Raw genomic sequence first — 11,723 nt, 5'->3', positions numbered from 1 at the left:
GGATTGAATGAGAGGATTTTTCTTCATTCAAGGGAAAACATCCAAAGGTGTTTGAGGTGTTGAGAAAGAGATTTCAAACAATTATGGGATCATTTAAAAAAAAAAATGTTCTATTGGATCTTCTCTTGGAGCAGATTTTCAAGAAAAATAGAGTTTTATGTCGATAAAATTATTTTGTTAAAAGCAGGACAAAATGGGGAAAATGATAAAGGCTTCATGTGAAAATTTAATGCATAAGAGAAAAAAATACTCAAATTACAGGAGAGTTTTTAAAAGAAATGCTCGTCCTTTATATCTGATATCACTGGTGGCCCATGTGTGCCTAAATATGGACCCAGCTACGTCCTTGTCCTGTAATGAAGAATTTGGAACGAAAGATATGAGATAGTCGAGATCACTAAAAGAAGTTAATATTTTGTTATTTAAAAACTTGGTGATTGAAGTAGATCATACCAAACCATATTCAATTAATCATTTGAACCTGATATGCTAATATTTGAAAAAAATACTCAGCATCTTGTGATAGTTTGTGTTTTTAAATCAGCATTTATAACTGATGGGTTTTTTATTGTTTCTGTTTTTAATTGATAAAATACTATACTGAAAAGCAATGAGAGGGCTAATAGAAAAAGGAACCAATTTTTTGTGTGTGTGTGTTCCAAACAATTTTTAATGCTGTTCTCTTAAATAAGAATTGATGTCCACGGAGCACTAAATATTGTAGAAAAAACCCTCTGAAATGAAAGAAAGAGACAAAAAAAATTGAAAGCACAAAACTCATAAGATACAGAAACAACATAAGATCTGGAGGAAACATCAAAATAATTGTAACTAAAATACTTAGGGGATAAGATTTCACATCCATGAGTCTAACAAGAAGATTACTAATGTATATATTATTATATTATTAATTAGCAACTAATACATGAATAACAATAATTAATCAGTATATTATATATTTAAATGCTTTTTCATTTGACGTATATAAATTGAATAAATGACATTATATCCCAGAATGTATTCTTTTTAAAAAAAAAAATTAGTGTTTATTTATTTTTGAGAGAAAGAGAGACAGAGAGTGAGCAGGTGAGGGGCAGGGAGAGAGGGAGACACAGAATCCGAAGCGGGCTCTGGGCTCTGAGCTGTCAGCACAGAGCCCGATGTGGGGCTCGAACCCATGAACCCTGAGATCATGACCTGAGCTGAAGTGAGCCTTAACTAGTTGACTGAACCATCCAGGCACGCCCCCCCCCCCCCCCCCCCCCCCCGGCCAGTGTTCTTTCTTAAGACAGATATTTCATGAAATGGCAGTCGATTTTCAAGGAAAAAGTGATCTGGTGAACAAATAACTTTGGTAAGTGTTGTAGGTGATAAAATTAACAGGTCTCAATAAGGAAAAGTGTTTTGTTCTATTTGAAATGATTCTATGAAAAATCTGTCCCCCAAACAGTGCGGCGTGCATAGTTTCCCACAGTGTTCGGCAATGGAATGAGCCACTTTGAACAGATCATCTAAAGGGAATAGTTGACTCAAAACAGGCCCTGGGAAATGCTGACGTGTGCTTTATTGAGTTATTTTATAATACAAATTGCTTATTTAATTTTTGTATATAATCTGAAAGGTTGATGTATTTCATGAAGTGTCCGTTTTTAATGCAATATGTTAAATTTTCATTTGTTTTTTTCCCTCGGCTTATATCTTAACTTTGCCATCTTCAGGTATCTTATACAGTGAATGATTTAAGTGGTCCTTATTTTTTCACTAGCTTCTGGAGTAAAATGTTTACTAAAAATAATAAGGGAAAAAGGTAATACGTAAGAGCAGAGATTTTTTTGCGAATTATTTTGTATTGAGCTTCTATGATTTCATAGCCTTGGGGGCAGTGTAATGTAAGCTAGCTCTCAATGACCCATTTATCTCTAAGCTGAAGATTCTATGCGCCCAAACTATTTCTCAAGAATAGAATATCTAAATAAAGAAGGAACCATTATGTTTTGTTTTTTGTTTGTTTGTTTGTTTTTGCCTTAAGCCTTTCATCAAGATGTGCAGGAACTAAACCCTTTAGAGTTTGATAGTTGCTTCAGCTCCATGGTGTCTGTCACTTCAAGGTCTGTGACTTTGCTATTCCTCTACATCCAAACCTGCTTGTTATCAACCTTGAGCACCCTGTCCTGAAGAGTATTTCTTGGTTTTGCCCAGCTGGCCAATGGCATATAGCCCTCTTCAGAAAACAGATGATTTCAAAATTAACAGTGGCTGCTTTTCTGTGAAAAGAAAAAAAAAACAATACATAATCTCTTTGAGAAATGTTTTCTTTCACATTTTCTACCCCCACCCCCGACATCCTCCACTGGCAGGGACAGTGTGTAGTTCCATCAGAATTCCAAAATGTTTATCACAAAGACTATGTTAAAAGTGTCCTATATGTGAATGTAACTTTGTATTTTTGGAAAGGAAAACATTAAAATATGGACCTAAAGGAAAAAAAAAACCCAAAATTTGGCAACATTTTTAAAGTAAAGAATCAAAGTGATCTCGCAAATTATTATTTCTGTATGATTTGACAAACATTTGTGTTCAACCTACATAAATACACAGTCATCCGATAGATATACACATATATTTACCAACTTCTCAGTATTATATGTATCACCATGCTCTATTTTGCCATTTATTTCCGTGGCATCCTTTTCAAAAAACATTTAAATTTCATCGTATTTATTTTTTTTAAGTTTATTCATTTATTTTGAGAGAGAGAGAGAGAGAGAGAGAGAGAGAGAGAGAGAGGGAATCCCAAGCAGGCTCCACACCACCAGTGCAGAGCCCCATGCGGGGCTCAAACTCACGAGCCATGAGATCATGACCTGAGCCAAAGTTGGATGCTCAACCCACTGAGCCACACAGGCGCCCCTAAACTTTGTGGCATTTATATTGTTCTATAAAGACAAATTTACAAGCATTTATTCTCATCAGAGAATTTCTTATGATCCGAGACAGACATTATGACACTGATAGAAGGAAAATGAGCAGAACACTCTATCAGTAGATACTGTTTTCAAAATGCATTCATAATAGATATAGATGTATAGATGGCCAAGAGAACTGATGACAAGTTTGTAGAAAAAATTAAAAAGCATGAAAATTCGATACGTGATTCCAGTTCTAGAATGTACAAACCTTACTTCAAACCAGAAGCAAAAAATGGAATCTAATAATTCCCAATTTCAGAAAGCTTCTAAGTCCCTCAGATTGGTGCCTTTCCCTCAGAAATTACGGGTTTCGATTCCAATCTGGCATCATACAAGAGAACACAAGTCCTTATTCTGGCAATACAATCTTCAAATCAATGAGCTCGCATGGTTTTCCCAGATCCATCATATGTTTTATGGTGCAGCATATGAAAATTGGAGTAATGTGGGATGCCTGGTTGGCTCAGTGGGTTGAGCATCCGACTTTGGCTCAGGTCGTGATCTCATGGTTCGTGGGTTCGAGCCCCATATGGGGCTCTGTGCTGACCGCTCGGAGCCCGGAGCCCGCTTCGGATTCTGTGTCTCCCTCTCTCTCTGCCCCTCTCCTGCTTGCCCTCTGTCTCTCTGTCTCTCTCAAAAATATGTAAGAACATTAAAAATTAAAAAAAAGAGTTGGAGTAATGTAAACATGAACACAAATAAATATGTTAAAAATCCCTAAATGTTCTTCTTTTGTCTTTGTTCTGATTTCTGCTGGGATGAAATTGCTACTACATATGAAGAACAATTTCGAAATTTGAATTGTGAATATTTGATTTGGCAACTTAAGTATAACATCATGAGATTTATTGTGATTCATCCCACATATTTAGCTATATGCACTTAAACTCATTTTCACAGGGTTCTCCTATTCTAATAACGCCTCAGTCTGCTCTTTCTAGCTAATAATGTTATGGAATATGCATATTTAAATATCATAGGCATTAAAACTAAACCTCCATTTCAGGAAGAATTTACTGTGTTTTAAAGTGGATTGTGCTTGATCCCCTTAGTGCCGTATTGACTTAGTAAAAATAAAATGTTTTCAGCCCTTTTGGCTTTTGAAAACATTTCAATTTTAATATCTTTTGCTTCATAGCCAGTACTTAACTATAAACAATGCAGAATTAAAGAAAAGTAAGCATGTAAAAACAGAACGTACATTTGGACTGACTTATTATGATATAATTTATTTATTTTTTTGCTTAGTTTGTAGAGGCCTACCTTCCTAATTATAGGAAGTAAAAATCCTTGCTTTACAAGTAATGAGTATAAGTAAAAGTCTGTATTACATAGGATACAGATGTTGAAATATCTGTGGGTGCTTCCTGATCTTATAAGATATAAAGGGTGTTTAAGTAAAAAAAAAAATGCTTCTCTTTGGTCTTTTAGCTCCTGCAAAGTTGAACTATGTTTCCTATCGTAAAAGAATGATGCATAATTTGGGAGGTTATATTTATCAGTGAAAAGTGACACTATCAGACAATGCTCTGTGCTGGTTTTTTACCTCATTTGTTTCAAATTATGAGTCCACCTTAACGTACTGTTCTTACTGTAAAACAATGCTTATACGATCATATCAAAACACACGGTACCTAAAGAGCTAGGAAGAGTTAAATATGGCATTCAAAAAGTAGCTTTTGCATGCTTTTGAAAAGTAATTAATGAGATCAGACGTTTTAAAATATAACTCTCTTACTTGTCATTTCTTCTATAGATAATCTGTCCCCTTTTGAGTATTTGCAGTTTTATTCATCATTGTATTTATTTATGCTCTATTTTCTGGACTCTATATTTAAAAGGTGTTACAGTAATAAAAAACTAACTAGAATACCCATTCTATTGTAATCTATACTTTTATTCTATTTTGTTTTAAGAAATTCATTTTCAATTCCTAAACATACATGTGTACTTGAAATATTGCCCTATGCTCTGTGGACAATGTACAAAGCAAACGCAATATTTTTCAGGAAAATTTCATTTGAAAAATGTAGGAAAGAATTTATACAATGCTATCCCTTGCCACTCAATTCTTAAATCAGGACGACCAGAAGACCAGAGTGTGACTATTTCTATTCTGAAACCAGAAAATGGAAACAAAAAGGGGTAGTCTTATAGCTACACTCAGTTGCATATGTGAGCATTTATATGTGCAATCTATGATGGTTATTCATCTATACGTATAATTATGTATATATACATTTGTATATAGTGATAAATTTACATACGCAATATGTGTGCATGAATGGTAGATGCTTACAGATGTCCCCATATGTCTGCCTTTCTCCATGGTAATCAGAGACTTAGCTAAGCTGTTGGTGCTAAGTGTTGCCATGTAAATAGATCCCAGCTGATCGGAGGGGATATGAATGAAATCTTTAAATCTACATTTCCGGACACACTTAGTGGACTTGCACTCTTCAGTGTAGAAGAGCTTATCCTTTATTTCTTCTATCACGTTCCACAAGCTGGAATGTAGATATGTAGCTGCAGCGTTTCTCATCTATGTATGATAGAGGGTAATACCATACACATGGTGAGCAAGAACATGGAAGGCTTGGGGTAGCCTACCCCAGCCAGGAACCATGCCAACTGCTGTAATATAGAAATAAACCTTCCATGTTTAAATCACTATATTCTTGCCTTTTTAATGTAACAGCTTTTCTGTAACCTAAACATCATGACTATTTGATATCTAGAAGTGGGGAACTCTTATAACAATGGTCAGAGGTCAAGTTAGAAAAAAAAGACACAGCTATAGCAAACTGGAAAACGTGGAACCATTTTTACAGTAGAAAGGGAAGCCAGATAAAGAATTGCATTCTCATTCAAGACATCACTCGTTTTCACAATTCTTTAAGTAGTTCTGCTACTGGAAATTTCTTACGGGTTATCCTTCTCACCCGGATACCAGTTACAGCTATGTTGTTAGATGTCTTCTCTCATCCATTGCTGCCTACACACACTCTCTCTCTTGAGTTACTAGGGCTTTTAAAATATCCTATAATATCATGCCATGTTTTACATATTCCAAATGTGCAGCCGTTTTTCTTCCCTTGGTTCATGAGATAATCAATGCACATGTTTATCTGAGTAACTAGTATTTACAATATGCTAAGATTGGTGCTGGAAAGGGAAATCTTGAAGCATATAGGTTTAAATAGCCTATTTCCAAGAGCCATAGTACAAGATTTGAGAACTAATTGGGTAAAGTTTTCTGCCTTACATGTTTAATGCTTGCTAACGGTGTTGGTGTCGTTTGTACATTACTCCTTTGAGATAGTATTTGTATTTTAACAGCTATTGTCCATGATTTAATTAAAAAAATTTTTTTACATTTATTTATTTTTGAGAAACAGAGTGAGACACAGTGTGAGCGGGAGAGGGGCAGAGAGAGAGAGAGGGAGACAGAATCTGAAGCAGGCTCCAGGCTCTGAGCAAGAGGTCAGCGCAGAGCCGGACGCGGGGCTCGAACCCACTAACTGGGAGATCGTGACCTGAGCCGAAGTCGGACGCTCAACCGACTGAGCCACCCAGACGCCCAGTTTTTTAAGTTTACTTATTTATATTGAGAGAGGCAGAGACAGCACGTGAGCAGGGGAGGGACAGAGAGAGAGGAAGAGAGGCACAATCCCAAGCAGGCTCCACCCTGTCAGCACTGAGCGTGATGTGGGGCTCGAACGCACAAAACTGAGCTCCAGACCTGAGCCAGAATCAAGAGTCAGACGCTCAACTGACTGAGCCACCAGGTGCCCCTGTCCGTGTTTTAGCCAAAATATTAGGATGATGACCACCTTGCCATGGTCTGAAGAAGAGACTCTAGACATGTAGTCCTTATCACAGCACATGCATTGAATTAGCATCTGTAAGAACCACTGGCCACATTATTGACCCCTTAAAACGTCACCAGTCTGCATAGAATGGAACTCTAGGCTTAGATTAGAGGTCATATTTCAAAGAATCTTAATATGAGAAAAATAATGAAAAATATTTTGTTGATGATTAGTGATTCATATTAAAATGATAATATTTAGGGTTACCTAACTTGTTGTTACAATGAACTTCATCTTTTAAAAAACTTTTTACAAATGCGGCCACTGGAAAGTTAAATGACACACAGAGCTTGCATTTGTAGCGTGCATTACATTTCTGTTGGCCAGTGCTGCTCTACAGAATTTTCTTGTTTCCGCAATTAAAAATTTGATAAAATGAAGATATGCAACTATGTACTAATGAGTTTATTTTAGAATTCTGGACTCTCATTTAACAGAAGAGGACTTTGTCTGCTAGAAGGTAAGTCAGCGAACCTTGAAGGGGTATAAAAAATGTAATTTAAAATTAAGACACTTCAAGTGAAGTCTGATTTTTTTTCCTTAGTGTTTATTTCACGCTGCGTGAAGGAACAAGTCTACCTATACTATAAAGCAATTTATGTATTTATAATCTTTTTGAAGTTTATTTATTTATTTTGAGAGAGAGAGTGTGGGGGGAGGGGCAGAGAGAGAGGCGGGGAGAAAGAATCCCAATCAGGCACCTCGCTGTTAGCCCTGAGCCGGGCCTGGGGCTCAATCCCACAAACACTGAGATCATGACCTGCGGTGAAATCAAGAGTCAGCTTCTTAACTGACCGAGCCACCCAGGCGCCCCTAAAGTAATTCTTAAAATGCTACCTGTACTTAAGGTCAAGCATAAAGATAGGCAACATTCGAATATAGTGTTTTATCCAATGTGAACGCGCAGTTCACACACAGTGGGCACAGACTCTGGAACAGCTAGTAAAACTGCTGAGGCTTCCGCAGAAGTTAATTCAGTTGAAGGAAGAGGGCTGGTTAGAAATTCACTGGGTTCTGTGCCGTGGGGAGCGCATTTTTGAGATTTCACTTATAAAGACAGGAGTTCTGTTCCTGGCAAAATGACAAAATTGAAACAAATTTCAAAGGAGAAAAATGCCCCTCTAACAGGCCTCGTCCTGGTTTGGTCAAGGCTCAGAAACAAGAAGGAAAGCATCCCCGGGGTCTAGCCTAGCCGGCAGGTACAGGACGCTTGGCATGAGAACAGGTACTCTCAGAAGCGCAGATGCTGTGGGTGCGGTAGTCGGCTGAGAACACTCGGAAACAGCAGAAGGAGCAGCTGAAATTCTCCAGGCTCGATATCTTATTCCGGCAGAGGAGAAAAGCCATTCCTAGGCAAAATTAAAGGGCGTTGTGAGACAGAACCAGACAGCAGCTAGCCAGCAGATGGAAGGGACTTTTAGGAGCGGGACAGGAATGTGTCCCCTAACCACATGCCTAAGTGTCCCTCTAACACGAGTGAGGAAGAAAGATACATTTACACGGAGCCGTGATGCTCATTAATTACAGTATTCTGCCCATCTGTCTCTCTTTCTTTTTCTGTTTGGTAACTTAGAAAATGACATCCTGTTCTCATTATAGAGAGTAGATTTAGGCACTGTCAATGAATTTTTCTTTCTTTTCGTTTCTCTTTATTTATTTATTTTTTGTCTTGAGTTAAATAACTCCTTCAGCTGTTAAAGCTATATTGGAACACATCCAAATATAACTGCATATGTAAAAATAGAAATGATATTTGGAAATTTCACATATTACAATTGCTGCCAAAATTATTCCACTCAGTGGATAGACAATACATCAGTATACCTTACAAACTGCTTTCTGAAGGAGGCTGTTACCATCTGGGCAGAGTACACATGACATCTACAAGAAACGCTCAATGCACATTTATTGAATCATGTCTAAAAATAAGGGATTAAACCGTTGTAATGAGGCATCAGATCTTAAATTATAGTATATTTCTATATTGTCATTCCTTGTTTTTTGAAGAATTAACTGTAAGAAAGTTTCAACAATTCATGTGAATCCAAATGTTATTCAAGACATCACATTCCATCTGAGAAATGTAGAGACTTGGAAAAGCCTCATTCTCTTCCCCCACAATGATTAAAAAAAGAAAAAAAAAGGGGACAAATTGCCAATTAATAACATTTCTTGAAAGGATCAGCACAGCAGATTCAGGGCCAGCAAGTCAGCATCTGGGGAGAGATAGGTCCCTACAAGGGAAAGACCTAAGCATTTATATGTACACCTGGGACAGGTGCTGCTGAATGCCATCTAAGTCAGGGAGAAGATCCAGCTAAATATTTTTAATGAATCAGTAATGACCAAGTCTGGCTGGTGTGAGAATGTCGATTTCTGGGGGCTTCTGGGATAAGAAGGTTTGCCTGCTCTTACCATCCTTTCCTCTCTTAAACCCACTAGCCATAGAGAGGAATCTGAAGAAGCTTTCCTCCGGCTCCTGGCTGAGGGTAGGCACAACAGCCAAGCTGAAAACCTACTCTTCTCCATATGTCCTGTCCACCCTTTGAATCAAAAGCCTTATTATTCAGAGGAAAGAAGAAGAACCCTTAGGGCTTCTGGAAACTGAATAGACAAAGAGAATAAGAAGGAAAACAACCAACCAACCAACCAACCAAAGAAACAAAAAACCCAAACTGCATCTCTGGGAAAGGGACAGAACTTGTAATGCTATAGACCTAAGAGTGGGTACACGGTGCCTCCCAATGACTGTGGCTTTATCAGAGAAACAGGATGCCCTGCCTTCAAATTTGGAATGGTGGGCACAGAGACAGAGAGGTTAACCTTTGAATGTTTAAATTTTCCTTCAGTTCTATGAGATATCTCAGTGTCTTTCCACCATGTTATATATTTTTTTTCTCATGCCTGATATTACCCATTTCTCACAACGAACATGCTTACAATGGTATATCAATCTTTGATATTTCACTATGTTTTTTACCCGTATCTTCCTGTTAACTTCCCCTATGTCTTAAGTTCTTGAAATTAGGACCATTATTTCCAACTTCGTACTAAGCCTCTTTTTTCTTGAATATCCAGAAAAAAATCTCAAACATAATATGTAAAATGGCATTCATAACATTCAATTCTTAACTCATTCCTTACCTTGCATAGTAAATGAATTCCCATTTGCCTATTTGCCCCAGCCAGAAATCGATACCTTTATCTTTGATTTTCTTACTCCAGTGAATTCTCCAATTGCCCAACATCAAATAAATCACCAACTTTTGTCCATTTTCAGAAACAGTTTTGCATTTACAGTCTTCTCCCATTACTGCTGTCCTTGTACTTTTCCTAGACATAACTGTCACTTCTGAGCTATTGCAGAAGCCTCCAATCTGCTCGCCCCTCTCCCCCGTCTTCTAACGTCTATCAACATAACACAGCTGTCCTTTCTGTATGAGTTTGTTATCATTGCTGTAACAAATTACCACACACTCAGTGTCTTAAAACAAAGCAAACGTATTACTTACAGTTCTAGATATCTGATATTTTGGACTTCTGAGTCCACAATCAGTTCCAGGAACCAAAATTAAAGTGCTGCAGGGCTGTTTCATTCGAAGATCTCTATCTGGGGCAGAATCTTGTTTATTTGCCCTTTCCGGCTTCCAGAGGTGTCTGCGTTCCTTGGCCCTTGGCCCCTTCTTCCACCATCAAAGCAACAAACCTTCCTCAAATTTCTCCTTTCTCTCCCTTTTCATCATCACATTACTTTCTCTGATCTGCTATCTTGCTTTCCCCTTATAAGAATGCTGGTAATTGCATTGAGCCTACGTGAACAATCCAGGATAATCTCTCCATCTCAAGATACTCGACTTCCTCATATCTGCAAAAGTCCTTTGGCTATATAAAACAACATGCTCACAGATTCTGGGGATTAGGATGGGGACATCTTAGTAAGCCATTACTCAGGTTGCCACAACATCTACTAAACCAAATATGAACATATGGTACTTGCTTATATCTTCCAATGACTTTCACCAACACCCAAAAAGTGCTACCACATTTTTCAAGTGCAAAAATTCAATAAGCTGGCATATTATTTATTTTTTTAAGTCATCGCAAACTTCCAAATGTTTGTGTTATATATTGGCTTTACTATTATAACTGCATGCCTTATTTTTAATATTTCATATATCTACCTGGTTATTTTTTTCTTCTCATCATACTTCAAAACTAGATACAGACATTCAAAAATATGTATTACTGGGGCAGCTGGTTGGCTCAGTTCGTTAAGCTCCTGACTTCAGCTCAAGTCATGATCTCACAGTTCATGGTTTGAGCCCCACGTCGGGCTCTGAGCTGACAGCTCAGAGCCTGGAATCTGCTTTGGATTCTGTGTCTCCCTGTGTCTCTGCCCTGCCCCAGCTTGCTCGCATGCTCTCTCTCTCGAAAAAATAAATAAATAAACGCTTGAAAAATTTTAAATAAAACAAATATGTATTGCCAGCCATAGTTCTAAGTGCTGGGGAGATGGCAGAGAACAAAACATAAAGAATATATATAATAAACAATATGAATAAATCATAACATAACTTAAAATTAGTTATAATTGTCATAAAAACAAAGTAGGATAAGGGAGAGGGACTGAAGGCCACAAAAGAGGCATTCCAAACAGGTGATCAGGTGACAGTTGACGAATATCTTAAATGTTGAGAAGAAATGAGTCACACAAACGTTTGGAAGCAAATTAGCCCAGGGAAAAAGGAAAGAAAATATTAAAGTTTTTATAAGTCTCGATAATGTGTGTTAAAGTATCTCAGAAAAGTCCAGAATGGCTGGGGCATAATGGATAATAGCATGAGAGGAGATTGGAAAACCAGGTAGGGGGGCTCCAGGTCAT

The 11,723-nt window shown here is 37.5% G+C and overlaps 1 long non-coding RNA gene across 1 annotated transcript; it reads right to left on the bottom strand.

Annotated features, from left to right (window-relative positions):
• Positions 1-1,990: 1,990 nt before the first annotated feature.
• LOC131489757 (uncharacterized) lies at positions 1,991-10,349 on the bottom strand. Its single transcript, XR_009250718.1, has 2 exons — positions 9,986-10,349; positions 1,991-2,264 (listed from the first exon to the last, which is right to left on the bottom strand). It is a non-coding gene; the product is annotated as an uncharacterized LOC131489757 (long non-coding RNA).
• Between the last annotated feature and the right edge of the window lie 1,374 nt (positions 10,350-11,723).

Source organism: Neofelis nebulosa, chromosome 11, assembly GCF_028018385.1.
Source record: "Neofelis nebulosa isolate mNeoNeb1 chromosome 11, mNeoNeb1.pri, whole genome shotgun sequence".
NCBI lineage: Eukaryota > Metazoa > Chordata > Mammalia > Carnivora > Felidae > Neofelis > Neofelis nebulosa.
Note: the sequence above shows the minus strand (reverse complement) of the source record. Positions and strands in the feature narration are given on the sequence as shown.